This window comes from Lissotriton vulgaris, chromosome 3_1 (genome assembly GCF_964263255.1).
Source record: "Lissotriton vulgaris chromosome 3_1, aLisVul1.2, whole genome shotgun sequence".
In the NCBI taxonomy this organism is placed as follows: domain Eukaryota; kingdom Metazoa; phylum Chordata; class Amphibia; order Caudata; family Salamandridae; genus Lissotriton; species Lissotriton vulgaris.
Window position 1 is genome coordinate 64,283,422 of NC_141689.1, and position 25,413 is coordinate 64,308,834.

Sequence of the window (25,413 nt, forward strand, 5' to 3'; positions counted from 1 at the left end):
GCAAAGGGCGGGCCCTCTACGGCCCTCATCGGCAGGAAGAGACAGGGACAGGGCCCTGACCTCTGCCAAATCTCTCAAGTAAGTTATAATCTCCCAAAAATAACTGTAAGTGACTGTGATATCATTTTCGACTACCACCCCACGGATCTGCATAGACGCTACTTGGAAAAGTTGCCTTTTTAAAATGTCAAAAACAAAATCGATTGCCCCCCTCAATACCATAGACAATTATATGGTTCAGAAAGTTGCTAAAATTAATCACGACAGGAGATCATCTTTGGGGTTGAGTTATTCACCAGAATTGCTTATTGACAACACGCCTTTACCTACTCCTGCTCTTGATATTAGCAACGAGGTGTTCCAGACCCCGGAGAACAATTCACTGACCCAGCTCCTAGTAGCCATTGCCGAACCAGCTCCCGAGAGCACACAGGACAAAGAAATTATTCTTTTAGAAGAGGAGGCCCCTGCACCGGTCCCAGCACCGAGAGTAACGAAGGGGGGGAGAAGAACACATCCAAACGGGGCGGTCTAAGATCTAGCAAAAAGCGTCCCGATGCATCCCCCCTGGAAAATAGTGGTGATGATACAAGGGGTACTATAAGAGGGAAGGTACACTTGGATGAAGATCAATTCAAGAAGTTGCTAAATGCCGTAGATAATAAGATCAAAACTATAACCAAGCCGCTCCTACGTAAAATAGATCAGCTGACAGAAGAGGTGAATAGGCTGGGGGGTCTCCTGCAAAAATCATTAGAAAAAAAAGCGAAAACCCCATTGCTAAAAACACTCATAGTCGAATCAAAAATTACCCAAACTGCCCCCAGGTTAGATCTACTTGCAAATACTCCCTTGACCACCATGGAGAGTACAGATCTAGGAAGGGGGGGCTTGAGGGATTTAGATTCAGATATTAACAAAGGGGACTCTGCAGGGTCGAGCCACAGAGGTAGAAAAGAAGATGCTAATCTAGAGAAGGGACCCGTAGAATTAATTGTAGAGGCTTCTCCATTAATATTGGTCCTAGCAAACGTCCCTCAGCTGGAACCAGGGAAAGTAGAGAACATTCCTTCCTTGATAAATAAATCACTCCATTGGTTATCAAGGAATATGGCTTTTACTCTGGGAGGCAGGGATCAGTTGGCACAAGAAGTAGTTAAAGCTAGAAGAGTTGAATGGATCGGGGGTGGTACCAAAAAATTCAAGGGGGATTGTGTGGTGCTACATCTTTCTGATCCTGAAGTTTTGCCAAATATTCTAGCTAATATATACCCCCCCCCCACCCCCAGCACAGATCAACTGAAATAGTGCCACTAACTTTGGATTTCTTTTATACAAAAAAAGGTAATACTCTAAATCCAACAATGTTGAAAACTAAATGGAACCCTGTACTAAAAAAAGCCAAAACCCTTGATAATAGAAAGGGAATCCCGATGGAAAATAGGTTCTCGGCCCTTTCTGGTCTAAGTGAATGTGATTGACTGGAAGATTGGATGAGCACAGGAAAGGTTAAGGTTGTAGAGTTTCATGACAGCGGAAATGATGGTATTATAAAGCACCTAGAAACAAATTGTAGTGAGGGTAAGACACCCAACCCCAGGGAACATACTCCCAGTATAGTAGAGCACACCCCACTAAATACCCACGCTATTGTATGCAATGAGGAAAGTAGTCCTTTATCCCCCTTGTCCCCCCTAATCAGGGTATACCATCACAGGAGTGGACTACTCAGATGAAAGGTAGCATCAAATTTATTTCTTGGAATTTAGCGGGAATTCACCATAAATTAGAAACCCCCGAATGGTGTGAGTTTATCGACTGCCATGATGTTATTATGCTGCAGGAAACTTGGGCAGTGGCACCAGTTTTTCGGCAGGGCTTTTTAAATTTCTATGTACCTGCGAAAAAGAATACTAAAGGGCGGCCCTCAGGGGGTTTAACTATTTGGATACGACAATCCTTACAATGTACCATCAAGCAGAGACCCATCAGTAACTGTGACCTACTCCCACTAGTGTTCACCTGGGCTGATGGCCATAACTTGGCCTTATATAATATCTATGCCAGGGGAACTCAAGGGGGCATAGCCTCTGATGTGATAGGTGCACTAGATAATGACTTAGAGACCCTACCCACACAGTACATTATCCTAGTGGAGGGAGACCTGAACACAACATTCGAACCACTAGGATTTGAGGATAACGAATTGGCCCTAGAGGAAGATACCAAATGGGGAATTCCCCAATTGGATCTGCCGATGGTAAAAAAGTGGACAGAAGTGGCAATACAGGTTAAGAGCCTATGCCTGGCCAGGGGATTGAGGGCAGTAAATGGTCGCACCCCTTCTGACCCACAGGGCAAGCACACCTTTGACAATTTGAGGTCAAGTAGCAGGATAGATTGCATCCTTATAGATGTTAGAGACTGGCATAAAGTGGTAGATATGCAAGTGACACCGAGATTGAAGAGTGATCACAACCCGTTGTGCCTGCTCTTTAATCTGGAACAAGGTGAAAATTCAACTAACCAGAAAAGGGGTGTTACGACACTAGATGTTGTTTCAACTAATAATCTCCGCCACATTAAATGGGCAAATTTGGTAGATAAACCCGGTATATGCAGGCCCTAGGGGTGATAGTTACCGAAGAGGTTACCAGACTACAGTTTCATACCAATGAACTAAATTTTAATCCATTGATTGAGGAGTCACAGCCAACGTTTTTTGCTAATTTACAGAAGTTATTTTTCAAAAAAACCCAGCAGAGGAAGGGTCCTAGACCACCGATAAAAAGAGGGTGGTATGACCACTACTGCAGAAAAGCGCGACAGAAACTCAGTATAGCGCTGAGGACTAAAATAGGAGTACTAAAGGCCAGGGATGATTACAGGAAAGTACAAATTAGGGCAAAAAGACTGTGGGATGAGAACATATGGTTAGATATGAAAAAAGCATGTGCAGCCAAACAACAGAAAGAGTTTTGGGCCATCTTAAAGTGGGGTAGTGGGGGAATAGCAGACTGCCCGAAAAATCATGTAGCAAAGGAAGCATGGGTGGACTTTTTTAAACCACAATACGCAGACAATTTGCCTCCTCCAATTGAACCCCCTCCAGAAAGGGTATTCTATACTCATGGAATATTCTCATTGAAAGACGCAAATGAGGCAATGGACGGAGTAACCAGAGGAAGGGCGCCAGGAATTGATGGAATACCGGCGGATGTGTTTTTATCTGACAGGGCCAACTGGTGTAAATATTTTGTATGGCTTGGTAACGCCATCGCACAAGGAGCAATGATCCCAGCAACATGGAAGGGCGCGGAGATAATACCAGTTTTCAAAAAAGGGGATAAGGCTTTACCAAGTAACTACAGGCCCATCAGCCTTATCGACTCTGCACAAAAACTGATGGGCAGGATGATACAAAACAAAATACAAGCCTGGATAGATGATAAGGATATCCTTTCCCCGTATCAAGCTGGTTTCCGCCCATTAACTAGCTCTGTTGACCAGGTATTCCACTTCCTAACTATGTTCTGGAAAAATGTAACCCTGACAAATGGCCCATTATATGCTGTTTTCGTTGACCTGAAGTCAGCGTTTGACTTAGTACCCCGACAAAAACTTTGGATTGTTTTGCGGGATCTCGGAATAAGCCCCGAATTGCTGACTCTGTTCGTGAGGATGCACGAAAACAACTATGCCCGGATTAGGTGGGGTGCCCAGGGAGATGTCACTGAATCCTTCCCTGTGGAACGAGGGGTAAGGCAGGGCTGTGTCCTGGCCCCCACCCTATTCTCTCTCTACATCAATGGCATAGTTGACTTTTTAAAGCAATTTCCGACAGATGCCCCGATATTAGATGGGGAGCGGGTTCCAGTATTAATGTTTGCTGATGACACCTTGCTGGTCTCGCGGACCCCTAGTGGCCTACAAAAGACAATGAACGCTTTTAGTGACTTCTGTCGGATTCGGGGTTTGGAACTAAATACAACAAAGACTAAGTTTATGAACCTGAATCCTGCCAAGAAATTCAAGGGGAAAATGCATTTTAATGGATCCTTATTGGAGGAAGTGAATGCTTTCACCTATCTAGGTATTTCCTTACAGGCCAACATGAACTGGAAATCCCATATGGACTCTGTGGTGCTAAAGTTCAATCAACTGGCAGGGGCAATAGCACAAAAACATAAATCTTCATTTACAAAACCCATTCAGCCAATAATGGAGATTTACAGTATGAAAGTGTTGGGCGCTTGCCTCTATGGATCAGAGCTATGGGGCTTCACCAATTTGAGTACACTAGTCGTTGCAGAAAATAAATCTCTTCGTCGAATGACTGGTGTCCCCCAGAGCACCCCATCGATCCCGCTCCAATATGATCTTGGGAGGAAAAAGATCGAGGACATGGCCAGATTGCGTCCCCTCCTATACTGGAGGCGTATAAAAACTACTCCTGAACTGGGACATTACGCAGCTGCCCTCACGGACGTTGTTAGCTCTGATCGGTTTCATAAAATACCTTGGCTTAAAGAAATTAGGAACTTGCTCCAAAAATTGCACCTAGATCATTTGTGGACTGCAGTAGACCCACTTGCCTTTCCATCTAAGGCATCATTGAAAAAAATGTATTGGGACATGATATATAATACTGTTCTGATTTCCAACCAACCATCCATGTTGACATCCCAGTTCCTGGATTTTAAAATTACCCCTAAATGCGAACAGTACTGTGATTTGATTTCTAAACCCCTAGACAGGAAGCTGTATTTCCAGTTTAGAATTGGCTCTCTACCCCTTAATGCCTTCACTGCCAATTGGTCCCCTGGCAAGGTAAATATGTGCTCTTATTGTAAAGTACATGTAGAGGACATCCCACATTTTCTGTTTGCCTGCCCATTATATGCTGCCCCAAGAAGTAGATGTCTAATACCGGTTTGTAGGAATCTGGGGACAAGGAAATACCTAGAGGCACTAAGGATATTAAGATCAAACTGTGCCCCCAATCTTGCAATCGCTGTAGCCAAATACATGGGGTGGGCCTGGATAATACGCACGCGCACTTTAAAACTGTAAATTAATTATGGGAAATGTAATCATAATGACAATTTAATTCGCCAAGGCCTTGTGCTGTGACTTGGATTTTACAATGTATGAATTTTATAAATTGAAATATTCGCCAGCACTGTATAAATTGATGGTATTTAATATGTATTTTATCTTGTTCTTAAAATTCTAGCGTAGTATTTATTCTGTTTAGTTTATGGATATATGCTTTTATGACAATGCTGTCGAATAAAGTATTTAAATTTGATTTGGTAGTACTGGTGGTGGTGGTACTGGTGGTGGTAGTACTGGTGGTGGTAGTGGTACTGATTATGGTAGTACTGGTATTGGTAGTACTGGTGGTGGTGGTAGTACTGTTGGTGGTGGTAGTGGTAGTACTGGTGGCTGTAGTAGTGGTAGTACAGGTGGCTGTAGTAGTGGTAGTAATGGTGGTGATAGTACTGGTAGTACTGGTAGTACTGGTGATGGTTGGGGTACTGGAAGTGGTAGTACTGGTGTTAGTGGTATTGGTAGTGGTAGTACTGGTGGTGGTGGTACTGGTAATACTGGTGGTGGTGGTGGTGGTACTGGTAGTGGTAGTAGTGGTAGTACTGGAAATTGGTGGTACTGGAAATTGGTGGTACTGGTAGTGGTAGTACTGGTGGTGGTGGTACTGGTGGTGGTGGTACTGGTGGTGGTGGTACTGGTGGTGGTAGTGGTACTGGTTGTGGTAGTACTGGTACTGGTAGTACTGGTGGTGGTGGTAGTACTGTTGGTGGTGGTTATGGTAGTACTGGTGGCTGTAGTAGTGGTAGTACTGGTGGCTGTAGTAGTGGTAGTACTGGTGGTGGTAGTACTGGTAGTACTGATGATGGTAGTACTGGTAGTACTGGTGATGGTGGTGGTACTGGTAGTGGTAGTACTGGTGGTGGTGGTACTGGTAGTGGTAGTACTGGTGGTGGTGGTACTGGTAATACTGGTGGTGGTGGGACTGGTAGTGGTAGTACTGGAAGTGGTGGTACTGGTAGTGGTAGTACTGTTGGTGGTAGTACTGTTGGTGGTAGTACTGGTGGTGGTAGTACTGGTAGTGGTGGTACTGGTGGTGGTGGTACTGGTAGCGGGAGTACTGGTGGTGGTGGTACTGGTAGCAGTAGCATTGTTGGTGGTGGTACTGCTGGCCGTAATAATGGTAGTGGTAGTACTGCTGGTGGTAGTACTGGTGGTGCTAGTACTGGTGGTGGTAGTGGTACTGGTTATGGGAGTACTGGTAGTGGTAGTACTGGTGGTCGTGGTACTGTTAGTACTGGTGGTGGTGGTAGTGGTAGTACTGGTGTCTGTAGTACTGCTAGTACTGGTGGTGGTGGTGGTACTGAAAAGAATACGCTCTTAGGAACTGCTGGAGCTTTAGGACCCTATCCCTCTCCCACATTACCAAATGCCATCAGTTTATTTAAGCCAAACATACGATGCCACCCAATAGAAAAGAGCATCAGCAAAGCAATTAAAAAATGTAGCATAACAAACAGAACTGTCGCCATTAAAAATGCTCGATTTACGGTAGCATCTTACCAGCATATGCTTCTAAGCATCAATTAAACTCCCCGTGCCTAATAAATGTAGCTTGGTTTAATTTAATATCATCTACTACCTTCAGATCGACTTTACGCTACATAAAACTGCAAACACCAAATATAGTCGGGAAAAAAAAGATTTTGACACTAAGACAGACTACGCACGCACCTACACTTCCCTGCTTCACAAATGACCTGGTTGTGCAATGACTCCAAAAAATTACACACCAAAGGGGAAGCTGTGAAAACTACTCGCACTCGGCACAAGGCACGGAGCAAGAAACGTTCCACTCTTAAGAATCTTCTTGTCTGCACCAGGCTGTGATGCACACCAGACAAATGTTTTGCTTTGCATGGCGCGCGCCCACCAAACGCACTGCAGAATGGTGAACGCGTCCACAGCATCTGGATTCCATTACAGCACCTCCCTGACAGCTCCTAATTGATATTTATGGATGGCCGTGCGTATAACCGCACAGAAAATGCCAAAAATGGCGACCGGAAATAACATGTAGCCTATCGCGTCAAGGCTACTAAAAAGACAGCACAGCGAAGACGAATCACTATGCAGATGCCATAAAAAAAGTTCGCGCACTAAGGAATGTTTCTGGCCCGAGCCCTAAAGAAACTTTTTTTTTTCTTTAACAATAGGAGCTCCGCCCCATTTCGTGGTGACGTAGGCCGAGCCCTAAAAATCCAATCAGTAAAACCAGAGTTATGAATTTTTTAAACTTTTTAGTGAAATCTAGCACTTATAAGATTTTTAAAAAGTGCCGACCACAGACATCTGGCCACGCGAGACCCGGTCAAAGTCGTAAGTTAAGGCTGACCGCAATGGAATGCAGTCCAGATACAAGTGTATTGGACCTGGTCTTAGGAAACTTTCAGAAGAAAAATGTTTGAGAAGGGATTAGTTCGGCTGGTAAGAGCTGCAGGAATGTCTGAGGAGGCAGCTTCATTGTCAGATGGCCGTGGAGCATAGCCACAGTCAAAATGTTTACCTTCGGACTTAGGGGTATGTTTACAAGCGCCTATCAGCACCACACCGTAACTTTTAAAGATGTTGTACTGGTGATATGGGCTTCCCCTTATTTACAAGGAGGTGTTAAGCAACTTAACATGGCTTAACACCGCCTTGTAAATAGGGCACTGTTTCATGCTATATTTAGCAGGAAGCGGAGGGCAATGGGTGTTGCTGTTTGTGTTCCACTGTAACACCTATTTATTTTAACGCTGCTCCATATTTACAAGCGTGGAATAAATATGGGGCAGAGCCAAAATTAAGACCAGTGAAAACGTGGTCTTACCCTGCAAAACAAAGAGACATTTTCATTTTTCCGTGTTTTTTGCTGTTTTCATGTGAGCTGCATTGTACAGCAAAACGCCTTTGATTATTTATGTGCAGGAAGGTGTCCCTTCCTGCATATCAACGATCATAAAAAAAAAAAAAATTTTGCACCTCTTATGTGTGCTGCAGTAAGCATTTGAAGGCACACCTTGCTGCCCATAAACAATCACTCCCCTCGACACAGGCGCCCTTACACTTTGGTTTTCTTGTATGAGACAAAGTATGTTGTTAATATATTTCTTCAAACTGATTACAATAATTAGTTTTTAACGGCTAATATGTTCTGATGTTTTTGTGTCTTAGGATCATTCATTGGGTCCCACTTCTACATGTTTGAAAACAAAATTCTAGGTTTTAATTGAAAAGGGAATTTTTTGTTGTTATCAGGGTCAAAATCTAGCCCCATCTTCCAGGACATCGAGTTTACTAGCAAACAAACCTCTGGACCCTGGGGCTCCTCGTATTTTTCAGTCAACACAATCAGATCTAGAATCACTGAAACTCCAAACAGACGCGTATCTCAGAACATTTAAAATGCTATTCTTGAAATGAAGAGCATTTTTACGCCTCACCGAAAACTCTCTCTTGAAAATCAAGCTCATTCTATAAATCAGTACTCAACCTACAGAGCAATCCAAAATATCAACCCATGCCGCTGTCGAAGAGGCAATATCGCCCTTGCAAACAACCTAATTATGAGTCAACACTTGGGGGCAGATTTACAATAAGTGGCGCATCCCTGCATATCAGCAGGGATGCGCCACTTATTGTGCGCCATGCCTCCGCCCCCATGGATTTGCCGCATTTACAATGCAGCGCACCATAGGGCAAAAACGGCACAGATGCGTCACGCATCTGCGCCGTAAAAGTGGCGCATTGCTGGATTTGCATCGGAAGTGCGACGCAGCTCCAGTAATGCTCTGGGGGCCCTATTCTAACAATGCTGCGTCAAGCCTTGCGCCTGCTTCAAGCAGGCACAGGGTTTTGACGCAGCATGGGCCCCAAAGTGACTTAGTGAAATCTTGTAGATTTCACTTAACCACTTTTAGGAGGTGTTCCTGCGCGGAACGCCCCCCCCTGCGATAGAATGCCTCCTTCTGGCACAGGGCTTTACAATGTAACGCATCTCCCAGATGCGTCACGTTGTAAATACCCCGCACCATGGCGCATCTTTTGCGCCGCCGCTGCGTCACAAAAGTGACGCAACGGCGGCATAAAAGAGGCGCAAGGGGTTTGTAAATCTGCCCCTAGATTCTTCCAGTCTCGCTTGCAAGGGAGATGAAAACAAAATTCAAACGGTCACAATCAATGCAAATAGAATGTCCACACTCAGAAACAGAAAGGTAAACATCAATAACTTGAAGAGAGTATCTTTAACCATCTCAAATAACAACACAAATCCTGGGACCTCCGTAATACCGCTCCCAGGCCTTCTACCCAACTGCCGATCAGCAGTGAAGCATGCCTCAGACATCGCCAAACTCATCTTGTGCCAAGAAGTAGATGTGGCAATCCTAACTGAATCATGGCTCAATGACAGATCTTCGCCATGCATGGATTTATTGGTTCCTCCAAACTATAGCATCGTGAGACTGGACAGACAAATAAAACAAGCATTGGCATAGCCAATAGGCCTCCACTTTGGGAGCTTATAAGTGTTTAGTTATCCAGCACAATATCCTTGGTGCAACAACATCAAGTGTTGCATGGCTTAAACACTTATAGGGTCCCAAAGGCAAGACCTATTGGCTATGCCAATGCTTATTTGTATTTCATTTCCCCTTTAGAAACCCTAAACAATCCTGCAGTATTGGGGAGTGAGTGGTGATTAGGGCAGAATCTTTTTCCCCTTTCATTCCTCAATAGCTGCTTTTTGCTTTTCAATCCGTAGGGCACAGCTTTCCAAACTGTGTGGCGCGACACATTACTGTGTCGCGCCGCATGCGTAGGTGTGTCGCGCTATCATATTTATGAGGAGAATGAGCGATATTTGCACTGCAGACAGCCTCCCACATTCCTAGTCACCAACAGACTCCTCTCTGCCCCCTCCCCGCTGCATTCGTAAAGAGATTCATTTGACAGATAAGGGAAGCATTGCTCACCTCCCGAGAAGAGATTGCACAGACCTAATCGCAGCTGTGCTGGTGAGCCGGAGTGGCTTCTGCAGCCCTGATCTGAACCCCAGCTGAGCCATTCAGCCGGGCTCATTGGAATACTTGCCGGGTGCTCACACCACGCTGTGCTTGACAGAGCAGGGTCCGGCCAGGCCCTGTGGTGTCATCACACTCACACTATCCTGCGCATTTGTGTCAGATGACAGAGGTTTCCGAGGGAGTAGTCAAAAAAAGGGCATGATACGAGTCACAACTTTCATGCAGAACCTGATGAGGCAGTGAAAGTTGTATTGATAGTGTCAATGTTATGGATGGATGAGTGAACAAGGGTGTATGGATGGGTGGATGAATGAATAGATGGATGACTGGATGAAAGGGGGTGGATGATTGGATAAAAGGGCGGATGATGGGTGGATAAGTGAAACATTAGATGGATGAATGAAAGGGAGGGAGGGTGGATGAAAGGGTGGATGATGGATGAGTGAAAGGGTGGATGGAATGAAAGGGTGGATGGAATAAAGGAGTGAAAGGGTTGATGGATAGATGAGCAAAAGAGTGGATAAAGAGATGGATGAGTGAAAGGATGAATGGATAGGTTTGAAGATGGATGGATGGTTTGGATATGAAGGATAGACAGACAGAATGGTGAAAACTGAATGATGGATGAAAGACTGAGCAGACGACACAATGTAAAGGTTAAATGGCGGCCTTCAGCAGGTAAATGGTAGGATGAAAGAATGAATGGGTAGATCTATGGAAGAGACAAGCTATCTTCTGGGTAGGGTCATGATGATTTGCTTAAATTACATTGTGCCATAAGAGCTTTGGGTCGAAGTGGGGGTATTTTCAGTGGGTGAGTGTGTGGATGGATGAGTGAGCAAGGGTGGATGGTAGGGACACGCCACACAACGGCTGGGCAGCATATGCAGCGTCCTCCAGGGTTTTAGTGTCACCACGCCTTCTCTTGTATTCGTTTGTAAGCACTTTGCACTCCTCCCCTTACTACATCTAAACTCAACTGTACCCTAGATGTGAAATTGTTTACCAGTTATCTCTCCCAGAAGTGCTCCAACGCCTTGTCATTGATAGTAAACACTGTATAAATGCAATTACACTACTGTGTGCGAAGGAAAAATAAAGTAAGAGATGGAAATTGACACGGTCCCTGCAAACTATGTTTCGGGTAGAAGATACAAAACAAAGCCCCATTTCCAATAGCATGTTAACGTGAAATACAGTCCAAATGAAAAATATTTGGTTTGCATCTAATCTGTTCCTGATTTGACATTCACATATTACTATATCGCACCCGAGAGCAGAGGACGGCCCGGGACCAGGGTTCGATTCCCGGCGCGGCAGGTTTCTGGACCAGGGTCAGCGGACTCGATAATTCTCTCGCCTCGGTGCCCATTCTGATCAGCGATCACACTCGGCAACTCTGGGCATTAGCTTGCCTCATCTTCACTAACGGCCCCACCAGACCGCCGGGGATGCCTGGTCTCACCCTGGAGATACCCATTAAGGGACCATCTCTCAGGGAAGCCAGGAAGGGTTTCGCAGCGGTCGAAGCGCCTTGGGACCCTCCGGGTAAGTAGTGCGCTATATAAATGCCTATACATTTACATTTACATTTACATTACGTTTCCCAATTCCACTTGAGTAGCTCGTCTTGTCCTGGTTTTTTCTGTGCTTTTTGGTACTCTTAGTCCTGAATTGAATACCAGAATGAAAGATTAAACCTTTGGCTGGGTGCAGTAGTCAGGCAAAGAACTGGGACATTGCAGCTGTCAAGTATTCCTTTTAAACCATGAATATTGCATAAAGACTGCGAGACAAAGGTCGGACGAGAATACTTTGCGGCTAAAGTATCGATATTTTGGGAATACAAATGCCGTTCAAAGACTGTTTATGACTCTGCGCCACCTGCCTTTGCCAGTTGCTGGTGTGTGTTTGTATTTATATAGCGCCTTCTACCCAGAGGTCTCGGTGCTCTCCTGTATTCGGACAGATGCCTGGGTCTACACTGCTCGTTTTAATCTGTGCCATGCCCAACCACAGTCTTCTGAAACCCGCTCACCACCTAATTCAGTCCATATATTACCATATCCAGGGCTTTAAGTGAGCCGGGTCCTGCCGGTGCTCAGCTTATCACAGTCCCATCATTTCAGAACTGAAGCATTGTCAGTATTTCATAGAAAGAAGCCCTTGTTGTTGCCTAATTATCTTATGCAAGTAAAAAAAACATTCACAAAGCCATTAGCCCTGGCATGTTGTAGGTATGATGTTGCTTGTGGTATTTTATTTGTGGAGGCAATGACAGAAGTAGCAAAATACCTGTGCAGCGGCACTCTGTGCTAGCTTATGTGTTTTTATGCCACACCCAGAATTACATTAGCCAGCCCCTTTGAGAGACCCCTCCAGTTTTTTCATCACTTTAAAGCCCTACCATACGTAAATATTCTTTGTGCACTCACTTCCAACTCATGTAGTGTAGATCAAATTAAAGGTATTTCTGCCTTTTAAAGCAACCAGTCAGTGTGCCACGGATGGCAGAGGCTAAATGCCTGGTGGCATAATATTAATGTGCGTGCGCTAGCAGCTGTCGGGCACTGGGTTAAAATACCTCAGTGTGCCCCTGGGAATTCTGTGCAGTGTTCTACATACAGTGTGTAAAGCCGCGCCACACGTTTCGGCAGGCCCTGCTCTGAGCGCGGATACCCCTCTGGGGCTGGCTCGAATATCAAGAGTGCGCGCGCCCTCTACACCCACCTGTATGTCGTGTTTGCATTATATGTTTACATTTTAGTTCACTTTCATTGGCGCCATTTTGGGTCCCGTCAAACGAAGCCGTGCACTTAAACTGCTGGCATTGGGGTCGCTCACTTGTGGCCAAGGCTGGGTCATATCGAGGGTTTTCCCTTTCCACATCTTACTTCCCTGCACGTACTACAGACGTCAGTAGTCTAGGGTGACCAACTTTCTCTGTGTCATTAGAGACACTGGTACCTGCTTTGAATGTTTGTGTGATAGCCTGATGCATTTTGGGTGTTGTATTCTTGCTTTACTTCTATTCAAACGAAGTAAAGCAGCACACCCGAAGTCAGTGATTTGTTAGTGAAAAGTTGAAGACTAGGGTCTTTCATGACCTTGAGTTGCTTCCTTGCATAGTGATTTGTTCTTCAGACAGTACCAGTGAAGAAGCCTGCAGGAACCTCCTGCAACAGTGCCCAGGTAATCTCTTAAAACTGTGAGCAGTCGGAACGCTATGTCTTCAGACTAGAGTGATATTGTAGGAACGTGCTCCATAGCACCACAAGGCAGTCTTATGCACCTTGTAGCCGCAAAGTTATCAGCTGAATAATTATATTAATTCAGCAGAGAGCCCTAAATCAAGCCGTGCAAAAAGAACTCACGTGGAATTTGCACTCTATTACTGTTCCATACCATACCAAATAAACACAAGTTACCACATGCCAGTTTCTGCCCACATGGGGATTTTTAGTAGTGTGTAGTATGAGTACTGTGCTTGAGTGCGCACAAGCCCCACGTCAAGCATAACCATCACATGTAGGGCATCACACTGAGAAAACAAGGCGAAAAAAATGTGAAACCGGTCTGAGTTCTTGGGTTCCCGCTCAGATGGGACTTGGCCTGGCAGTTCGGGCTGGATTACTCCTGTTACAGCACAACCAGGACTGATTTGAATATAGCTGGTTCCTGTCTGAGGTGGCATGGTGGCAAAAAAAAACATGGACTGGAATACGATCCGAGTAATTCCCAGTGGTTGAGATCAATTCAAAATTTCCACTGATTCTTTTTTTGTTTTCCTTAATTCATATATAGTACATTACAAACTGAATTGTTTTTAGACACAGATAATAGGTGTTGTCATTATCCAACCTGATGGCACCCATTATATGGACCTTGAAATGATAAAATGCTGATCCCACCCGCATCCTTGCAACTGCGCACAGATGTTAGCCGCCGAGCACCATCGGGACCTGAATCTCCCTGAACAAGCGCTGCAGCAGGGGAGGGGACCTGCGCGATTTCCTTGCGGGAGCGTGCAACCATATGGCGCCACCATATGGCGCTGCGCGCTCCCGCAAGGAAATCGCCACAGATTTGTTCGCGTTGCCATTACAGGCAATTGAACACGTGCACATGTTTGGCTGAAAAGCCACCGCGATAGGAATAGGTCATTTTGCCTACGCAGCGCATGCGTGCTGCGTAGGCGAGACCTAAAAAGGGGGAGGTATCGCTTGCATTCACCGCTCCGACCTCTCTGTTACTCAACTTCACTCTGATCCTCTTGATTCCTGCGAATATCTCAAACTTTCCATACCAAACAAAACTAACCAGTGGTGCAAATTACACACCTTTTACCATCCCCCTCGTAAGAACGACTCTTTCATTGAGCACCTTATGGAAATCATTACTGCAAACTCTTCCCCCCACTGCAATGATATATTCCAGGGGGCTTTATTCTTCACTGGGATGACCTTACCGATAATTGGGTTAATGTCTATAAGGATTTCCTAGCAGACCAAACACTTACTCTAACCTGCACCCTCTCAACTCATTCAAAAGGCTCTACACTAGACTGGATTACCTCAAAGGAAAAGGCTGTCAAGTTAATCTTGATTACTGTATGCGCCTGATTAGACCACCACGTTATTACCTTCCTAGTACCAGGTGTAATTAAGAAAAGACCGGCACAATCAGTGAAAACTGAGCTATGGATTAGGGATACAAAAGGCTTAGACTATGAGAAACTGGCAGCACGTTGTGAGAAGGATCTTCCCCCACCCTCTAAGTTAACAAACGTCAGCAAACTTACAAAGCGATATAACTAAAAAATGTCATATATAATCATTTTATTTGCTCTGTTAAAATTGAAAAGAATCCAGGATAAAGAGAAGAATCCTTGGTTTAACAGTTCCCTAAACAATGAAAGGAGAAATCTGAGACTAACAGAACAGAAATGGAGACAACACCCCTCAGCTAAAACTACTAAGAAAAACTAGAAACACATGCAACAAAAGCATTCTCAAATCAAGAAAAGAATTCTTTAGATTGGAGCTGGCGAACACTAAAAATAGACTTTGTTAGCTCTTTGAAATGGTAAAACAACAATCAAACAAATTGGTCAAATCATCTAAAGAAGCAACAAAATCCCTAATAAACTGTGAATAGTTCTCATCCTTCTCAGCCAAAGGCAATTCACTGGGAAATGAGCTGAAAACTGCCTCTATCAACTAGCCTCACCTAACAGCTGCACAAATCGATGAATCAACACTCTATCAGGCAGTACCCAAAAATGAAGCTCACTGGTCAACCTTCAATTTATATGATGACAACAACATCTTCAAAATCCTATCATCCATAAAACCAAATTACCACTTTGATGACCCGCTACCTTCAAAATGTATATCATCAACCAGCCAATTTATCATACACATCTGGATCGCGATAATCAACACTTTTTTGTCACACAGTTCCATACCTGATTCTCTCAAATCGGGTCAAGTAATCCCCATCTAAAAAAACAAACCAATAAACCCCTCTGACCCTGATAAATGCAGACCAGTATCCAATATTCCACAACTAGCGAAAGTGCTAGCAAAATGTGTGCAACAACAACTTAGCCAACACATGGCTAAATGAAATCGGCTAGATAAATGCCAATCGGGCTTCAGGCCAAATCAAAGTATTACAACTACATAACTTCATATTATGGATGACGCCAAGACAAAACTTGTCTCATAATTCTTCTGGACCTATCGTCAGCGTTCGACACAGTTAACCATGAGAAATTACTAGATTGACTCAAAAACAGGATGGGATTAGCGGGAACCATTCTCTAATGATTTAAATCTTTCTTGCGGAACCAAACACATAGGTTTTTAGTTAATCAAAAACTATCATCGCCGTCCCCTATTATGATTGGAGTACTGCAAGGCTCAATTCTCTCCCCAACTCTATTTAACCTCTATATGTAACCACTAACTGAAAGACTTTGTATCGCCAACATTTCTTTCCATTTGTATTGCGATGACCACAGATTTACATTAAAATGTTGTCACTGGTGGAGATTAAGACAATGAATGAAGCACTAAAGTTGACTGTGCAATGGTGAACAAGTAACCAGCTTATATTTAATGTGCAAAAAACAGAATTCCTACTAATATCCCACCCATAAAAGTTCCACTGACAATCAATCAATCAATCAGAGTACTTGAAAAGTGCGCTACTCACCTGTGAGGGTCTCAAGGCGCTGAGGGGAGGGGGCTGCCGCTACTGCTCGAAGAGCCAGGTCTTGAGGAGTCTTCTGAAAGAGAGTAAATGTAAATGTGTTTGTATTTATATAGCGCTGTTGGACTTGGCCCTTCTGGCAGGTTCACCCCTAAACTTTTTGCTTATGAATGTGAATTGGTGGTAGTGATTTTTGGTTTCTGCGCCCTTTACCACTGTGTCCCAGGGTAAAGTGCGTGCGTGTAGTGAGGTTGGCCTGCCCTCCCATAGGAATGCATGGGGAATGTATGTGTCCATGTTAGTTCCTGATGCGTGGGAGTGCAAGCTCAAGTTTGGTATGTGCGGACTCGTGAGATTGAATGCTGCGCAATGATGTGTGCGGCGTGAATGTGTCTAGTGTGGAAGTGCCACTTCTAGACATGGGTGTGCGTGTGCAATGAGTGTGCTGGCATGTGATTGGCTGGAGCTGGCTGGTGAGCCTGGCTCCAGGAGTCGAGGTGGGTCTGCCCCGGTGGTGAGTGTGGAGATTAGCATGCTGATGGCTGGGGAGGAGTGCACCTGGGACCTGAATAGGGCTGGGCTTTCTCCACACAATGCTGGCTCCGCCCCCTGTGGTGCGACTGATGACCCTACCCATCCTGTGAATTGGCAGAGGTGTTGAGCCAAAACAAAGTGCTCAGGAACCAGTTGTATCTGGTTCGCCCCTTGCCTGCACCTTTAGACAAAGGGATTTAATGTATAAAAAGGGGCTGTGTCCCCTGGCAAAATGTTCTCTGTTCCTCACCTGAAGAGGGGGGCCTGCTGCTGCTGGGCGCCAGGAGGATACCGCCACTAGGGACTGCCTCCCTGCCTGGAGGGCCCTGTGAGCTGGACCCTGGGCCCAGCCTTGCCCCCCCCTGCTTACCTTCCTACAGGACTTTGCCTGGATATGTGCCTGTGTTTCCCTCCGGCGCCTGGGAGCGCTTTATTTTCGCTCCAGGGCATGGGAGCGCTTTATTTTCGCTCCAGGGCATGGGAGCGCTTTATTTTCCCTCCAGCGCCTGGGAGTGTTTGATCTGCCCTTTTTGTACTTTCCAAGCAGATGCCCACCCTGCAAACATTGCCGCGCTATATTTTAATTCCTTCGAGGGAGCCTACCCCTCATTTTGTGACAGATTCCCCACCACGACCCGGGGGATTCATTTGGACGAGTGCGCCGCCATTTGCTAACGCGCCCCGGAGCCTGGAGGCTCGCCTCCGGGGCCGCGCTGCCATTGGCTGAGGCGCTCCTGAGCCTGGAGGCTCGTCTAGAGGGCCGCACAGCGATTGGTTGCCCTGCCCCCCTGCACCTCGAGCCAGGGAAGCTTCCCCGAGGTGGGGGTTACGCCGCCTGGAGTCCCAGGAGGAGGTCCCGGAAGTAGGAAGCCGAGCGAGGCCGGCAAAGGAACCTGACTACAGGCGGGGCTCCCGTGCCCCCGAGGAAAGGCCCTCACGCTGCCGGAGTCTGCCAGAGGAGTCTCCCCGCAGCCAAGTCAGCCGGTTGAAGACCAGCGAGTCACCGGCCAGGAGTCCCGGTGAGTGGGTCTCCCTTCTGGCATTGGGGGGGCATCTGGTTCCAGAGCCCACGAGAGGCCCCGGGGGACATTGTGATTAAGAGCCCACGCCTGAGGGCTATTGTTTCCGAGTCCCCAGAGGGGTGACTCCACCAGTGGGGGCAACATTGTTTTAGAAGTCCCAGGGGGACTAGGGGGCATATTTCAATTCAGAGCCTTGTGGCTCCAACGGGGGCATTTCCTGGCAACCCAGAGCCCACGAGGCTCCAAACGATCACGGGGGCATTTGTTCTAGAGCCTGAGAGGCCCCACCAGTCAAAGGGCATTTCGGGAGGTAGAGCGGCCCCGGCTGGCAGTGGGCCGCTCCCCCCACACCAGGGCACACAGTTCTTCAGAGCCCCCGAGAGGCTCCAACGTCTGGGGGCATTCTTGTTTGGAGCCACAAGGCTCCTGGGGGCCCAGCTGGTCATTATTAGCCCCAGAAGAGAGCCAGGAGGCACGCTGGTGCCAGGCTCAGTCCCTACAGTTGCCCAGCACTTAGTGGGCAACTGCTTCGTTTAGGCTTGCTCTGGAACCCTTTGCGCATTTCTTCTGTTGGCTGCCTGCGCAGCCTGCCTGACTTTCTGGATACAGAAGTGTGGCTTACCGGTTAGAGGAGGCATACCCTGATGCAGAGGTCAGACCCGGGACCAGGGTTCAATCCCCGACGCGGCAGGGTCTTGAGCTCAAAATGTCCACGGACTCGATAATTCTCGCCTCGTGCCTACTTGAATCATGGGCTCACACTCTGCAACTCTGGGCAATAGCTTGCTTAATCTCCACTACGGCCCCACCGCAATGGGATGCCTGGCTTTCACCTTGGGGATGCCTATTAGGGGTTATCTTGCAGGGAAAAGCCAGGACGGGTTCCCAAAGCAAGCGCCTTGAGACCTTACGGTGAAAGGCGCTATATAAGAACGTATGATTTACGATTTATTTAAGGCATCCTAGCCCCTGAGGGGCCAAGTTGGGCTGCAGGGACAGTTTGTGTTGGGCCCTTGCGAGGTTCTATGTTTAATGCCCTATGTGATCTTTTGCTCAGTTGTGATACTTACCTACACCGCTGAATGTGTTTATGCATCATGTATCTTATATACCTCTGAATGTGTTTTTATGCATCATGTACACAGCTCTTGCCTATACTCCTAAATGTATTGTTATGCGTAGGTGGTTGTTTTTCCAACTCTAGGTCCTGTTAGTGAGGTCCTGGTTCCCTGCGTGATATTTTCCTAAAGTGGTTAGGGTTGCGTAGGTGGTACTTACCTTTTTCCAGTGGTTATTAGTTGTGTGCTACATTTGCTTTTTGGTGCTACAGTTATTGTTGTTCTATATTCTAAGCGCTATTCCTACAAGTATTATTATTCCTACAAAGTGCTAACTCTAACAAGTATTCTAGTTCTAAAAGTGCTTATTCCTGACAGTGGCCCATGAGGCCCTGTCCCATGTATATAATCCCCTGTAAATTCTGTCCGTGCCTCTGGCACCTTGTAAAGTGTGTGTTTACTATCTAATGTGTTTTGTAATACAAAGGCTATTTTTACATATACCTTGTGTGGAGTTCCTTTTGTGGGGGGCCTGGGATGTTGTTGCTGGTGGGTGCGTGCGCATATACTTCACTTACATCGCCCCGGGGATCAGCCTTGCTGCTCGTGTCACGTTGCCAAGGGGGTGAGCAGGGGTTATCTTTGGAGTGTAACTTCCTTGCCCTAACTAGAGTGGTGGTTTCTGCATGACTTTGGCGCAAGCCTCAGCCAACCAGAAATCCCATTTCTAACAAGCGCACTTCTACCCTGAGATCTCCTAGCGCTTTATTCATACCTCTGTGGAACCCTTCCTGGCTTTACTGTGAAATGTCCACTCCTGGGCACCCCCAAGGTGAAGCCAGGCATCCAAGCGCTGCTGGGGCCGTTGTGGAGATTGCCCAGAGTCACAGAGTGGGACCCATGATTAGACTAGGCACCGAGGCGAGAATTATCAGGTCCGGGGAGAATGAGTCCAAGAGCCGCCGAGGGGAGGATTGAACCCTGGTCCCAGGCCAGACCTCTGCATCAGGGTCTGCCGCTCTAACCATTGGGCCACGCTTCTCCACAAAGAGTAGGTCTTGGGTCTGCCGTAGGTGGGTAGGGAGGGTGTTCCAGGTCTTGGCGGCGAGGTAGGAGAAAGATCTGCTGCCGGAGGTCGTTCGTTGGATGCGGGGGACAGCGGTGAGGGCGAGGCTGGTGGAGCGGAGCTGGCGGGTGGGGGTGTAGAAGCTGAGTCTGCTGTTCAGGTAGGCTGGTCCGGCGTTGTGGAGTGCTTTGTGTGTGTGGGTGAGGAGGAGGAGCTTAAATGTGATCCTCTTGTCGACGGGGAGCCAGTGTAGGTCGCTCAGGTAGGGGGTGATGTGGCTGCGGCGGGGGACGTTGACGATCAGTCGGGCGGAGGCGTTTTGGATGTGTTATAGTCATCGTAGGTGTTTGGCTGGGATTCCTGCATAGAGTGCATTGCCGTAGTCCAGTCTACTGCTGACGAGGGCATGTGTCACCGTTCTTCTTGTTTTGGTCAGGATCCACTTGTAGATCCTGTGGAGTGTGCAGAGGGTGTTGTAGCAGGAGGAGGAGACGCGTTGACCTGCTTAGACATGGAGAGGGAAGAGTTGAGGATGAATCCTAGGTTGCGTGCATGTGGGTGTCGGTGCTGTTCCCAGTGTGGTAGGCCACCAGGAGTCGTCCCAGGCTGAGGGGGAGGGCCCGAGGATGAGGACCCGAGGATGAGGACCTCCGTCTTGTCCAAGTTCAGTTTCAGATGGCTGCTCCTCATCCAGTCGGCAACGGCCTTTATTCCCTTGTTGAGGTTTGTTTTGGCGGTGTGTGAGTCCTTGGTGAGGGAGAGGATGGTCACATGATAGAATAGACCAAGTCAATCACTGTGCTGAACTGCACTCTGATCATAGTGGACTCAACCAACTTACTAGGAATAACGCTGGACAAGAACCTGAACATGTGATCTCACATCAACTCACTGGCCAAAAGCGCCCAGTTTCACCTGAGCTATCTATTGAAAACTGAAACCATTCCTAAAAATGCCAGACCTCAAAATGGTAGTTCAGGCATTAGTCATCTCGAGGTTTGAATAGGGATGTACAACTCTATCAGGACTGTCCAAGATCTAAACAGCTCCTCTAAAAGCCTGTCTCAATGCAGCCGCAAGACTCATAACAGGTTGAAAATAATTCAACCACATCTCTTCGGACTTGAAGGCTCTGAATTGGCAACCTTACTAAGTCAAAATCCAACTCAAACTGGCCTGTATGACACAGAAAGCGTTACATGCTAACACACCTTCATATCTAGCTCAAAATAATGTACTATCCGGAGGAGGCAGGTACTTCTGGAGCGCTAGGAATATGGCGCCAGATGTACAACCAGTTTTTGGGTGCGCAAATGTGTGTTTGTGAGCTGTTTGCACACGCAAAAACATAGCCACGTACAAACCCTATTTTGCGACTCACAAAAAATTGCGACTCGCAAAATAGTGTTTTGCGACTCGCTATTAGGTTAAGTTTCATTAAAAAAAAAAAAATGCTTTATTGGCAAGCAGTCCCAGACATGGAGGTCTGCAGAGCCCAGCAGGCCACCATCCTTGGGAGGGCCAGCCATTCCCAATGGGGTCGCACATTGCGAGTGGCTCATTAATATTCATGAGCCTCTCATTTTGTGACCCCATTGGTAATTGCAATCAGTGTCTTTGACACTGTTGTACATTCCAAATTGCGACTCGCAATTGAGGGCAAATTGCGAGTCGCAATTTGGAATGGTTGGACATCTGGCCCACGGTGCTGATACCACCATTCTTCCTGAAGAAGAAAACTTACAACAGAGCTTTCTCTAGTGCTGCTCCTAGAATCTGGAATTCGCTACTGCCAAACATTAGAAGAATCCCGACCATGTCAAGATTCAAGAATTTCTAATGGGCATAACTCCCTTCAGAGCAAACACCGAACAGTTGCTTAGCGATTATCAACCGCTCCTTACAGGTACATAACCCACTATCCCCACAGAACTTCTGAAATGAAGCTCATTGGGATCTGTAAAACCCTCTCTCCGAGAGTCTTACAACCCAGCTTACTGATGCTGATGCCCAGTTTAACTGTAAAATATGATATCTTTTATGCTGTTTATTCGATTGCAAAAACTGTATTACGATGTAACCCTTCAGGGACAGAGTTTATGCTCTTTTCCTGCTTTTGAATGTAATGCTTCGCTCAAGTGTTAGATAGGATTGCTTGCTCCTATTTCTACTGAAATCACTATACCTCTGTGAAGCGCTCTGATACCCTAACAGGTGACGTTTGCGCTTTATAAGACACTAAATAAATACATGTTATCCTACGTGAATGCCTCACAGCAGTGAAAACAAATGTAGGAGTTTTTCACTACTAAATATGTAAAACCTATAAGTATATTTCCACCTTTTAATTGCACAGCATCCTGCCCTATGGGCTACCTAGGACCTACATTAGGGTTGCCTTGCATGTAATAAAAGGAGAATTGAAAGCTTGGCAAGGGGGTTTAAATAACAAGTCAACATGCAGTGTGAGCCTGCATTCGTATTGCAATGGCATGCCTGGAACAAGTTCTAGAGTGCTCCTTAGAGGTTTGACACAATAAGTGCTGCCGGCTCACTGGTTTACAACAAGGAACAAGGGAACCCTACTCACATGGAGCCGAGGGCGAGGGAAGTATTTTGCTAGAAAACAATGGCTCCTGTGGACTAATAACCTTTAAATAATAGTAGGAAAGTCTGCCCAAGGGCAATAGTAAGGGTTATAGTGTGATATCTGAGACAGAGCAGCAAAACACACACGGAAAGCGATAAACAATTTTGTTTATAAAATAAATTGGGAAATAACGTGAATGTAGTCAACGGTGTTTCGACCCTGTTGTGCAATAAAGGGTCTCTTCTCTACACCTGAAGGAATATAGGCACTATCTTGTGTATGAAGTGTCACCATGTATTGCAGTGAAGAAAAAGGAAAAGATTACTCACAGGGTGACCCATGTGAGGGCAGAGTTCGACAGTGCTTATAATGGATGGCACGTCTTGTATAAATCTGTGGTTGGGTTGATCCAGAAGAGGTCACCAAAGGCTACGTCTGCACACTGAGTCACCAGGAGACAGATCCCTTCTTTAGCAATGATAATGTTCAAAGTTATCTTACATTTCCTGGATTTGAAAGTATCTTCTCCCTGGTGGATGCGAAGCAGACGTGTGTTAATCACTCTGCTTGGTCCTGAAGAGACCCTTCATTGCACAACAGGGTCAAAATGCTGTCGACTACTTTAAAAGCGAATCAACACTCAGCACTTTTTACTGTATAAAGTGTTGATTATAAAATATGTATCTGTTAATGGTTGCTTTTTGTTTTTAGGGAAACCATGTACATGTGTCACAAAAAGATGTCACTTTCGTTATAGGTTCCTTATACTTTCACTGGAACACCTTTCACAAAAAAGTATTTTTGTTCATTGCCATTCACGTTATTTCAAATTATTTTATGAACAAAATTGCTTATTGCTTTCCGTGTATGATTTGCTGCTCTGTCTCAGATATCGCACTGTAACTCTTACTATTGCCATTGCGCAGACCTTTCTACTAATATTTAAAGGTTATTATTCCACAGGAGAGGCACGGCCCGTTCAGGGCGTTATACCGGGGGCGGTGACGTCAGGTGGGGGAGGGTCAGGGTGAGGGTTGTAAAATGCGGGATATGGACCATTACAGGTAAGTAATGAAAAAAATAATTAAAGCGAATTTAGTTACCTGCCCTTCATCGCCAAATGTGAGGCAGCGCGGGCAACAAAATTCTTTTTTTTCTTTGGGTCTATATCCCGTATTTTACAACCCGTCACCCTGACCCTCCTCCGCATTACGTCACCGCCCGGTATAACGCCCTGCACGGGCCGGGCCTGCCACATGAGCCATTGTTTTCTAGCCAAATGCAGGCTCACTGGTAGCATTTAATTTACAGGCCCTGGGTATATGGTATACCACGCTACAAGGGACTTAGAGGTAATATAAATATGCCACTTAGGTATATGCAAATTGAACCAGGTTTAGGGGAGTGAGCACAAGTAGTTTAGCATTGGTTAGATGTGGTGAAATGCAGAGAGTCCTAAGGCCAACAGATGCAAAACTCCAGCACAATTGGAGGCAAACAGGCAAACGTTTTGGAGGAAGACCACCCTAAGGCTGACAGGTCTAACACATATCCCCCCCAGACGACAGTGGGGAGAGGTACTCAACCTCCTGTTGATTCTCTACCTCCTGGGAGTTCTCATCACTAAGCTGGAAGTACCTGGAGACACCATGAGCATTAGCGTCACCTGACCTAGGTTTATGTTCCACAGTAAAGTCCATTTCCTGTAGGTAGATGGATCACCTCAACAATTTTGGATTCTCACCCCTCATTTGCATAAGCCACCTGGGGGGCCTGTGGTTGGTCCAAACCTTTAAGTGAGTCCCAAACAAGTATAGTCTTAGCTTCCTCAATGCCCAGACCACAGCAAAGGCTTCTCTCTCCATAGCACTCCACTCCTGTCCCCTGGAAAATAATCTCCTAGAGATAAAAGCTACAGGTTGGTCTAGGCCTTCATCATTTAGCTGTGAAAAGATTGTACCTATTCCATGCTGTGAGGCATCTGTTTGTATTATGAATTGCTTTGTAAAGTCAGGGTCCTTGAACACAGGGGATGTGCACACATCCTGTTTTAGGGAGTCAAAGGCTTTCTGGCAAGCCTCTGTCCAGATCACCATTCTGGGCAGGTTCCTATAAGTCAGTTCAGTTAAGGGGGCAACAATAGTGACATATCCCTTGACAAAACTCTTGAAATAATCTGTGAAACACAGCATGGCCCTCACCTCAGTCAGTGTTTTTGGAGGTTCCCAGGTCAGGAGGTTCTCTATTTCGGCCTGGGGGGCTGTACCTTACACCTACCGGCAAGGTCTTCCAGTGCACCACAGACCTCTGCCCTATCTGGCACCTACTGGCCTTGATAGTCAGGCCTGTAGCAATGCCATGGGTACACACATGCACAAGCCCAGGAGTGAGGGAAAACAGAGAGTTAAATTGCTCCAACAATTGGTGACAGTCCCTCTGGTGTTCTGGGGTCACTATAGGGAAGATGTGGTCACCCTCCACTGACCCATATTTCTCTTTTGATGATAGGAGTTTGGGGAGAGGTACAGCATGGTGACGTCAGACCTCTCAAAGTACGGCTTGAGACGATTGATATGGAGGCTCTTATGGGGTGTCTGGTGTTCTTGAGGTCCACCATGTAGGTTACTTCCCCCTTCCTCCCAACTCTATCATAAGGGCCCCATCCAAACCATGGGTAGGGGCCTACATAGAAATCTTTCAAAATAACCCCCACAAGCTGAGAGAAAACTCCAGGGAGTCAGAGAAATGTATGCCAGTCCTTGAAATAGCCCCTCTACTTTGAGGGCTCTATCTACTTGTCCCACGTTGGTGA

The 25,413-nt window shown here is 46.3% G+C and overlaps 1 protein-coding gene across 1 annotated transcript in view; it reads right to left on the reverse strand.

Moving 5' to 3' along the window:
* LOC147725966 (uncharacterized) overlaps window positions 1-17,936 on the reverse strand; it is a 52,211-nt gene extending 34,275 nt beyond the window's left edge. The window contains exon 1 of the mRNA XM_086960088.1: window positions 16,335-17,936. The gene's annotated coding sequence lies outside the window, so the exon portion shown is untranslated. The remainder of the gene's footprint in view (window positions 1-16,334) is intronic.
* Between the last annotated feature and the right edge of the window lie 7,477 nt (window positions 17,937-25,413).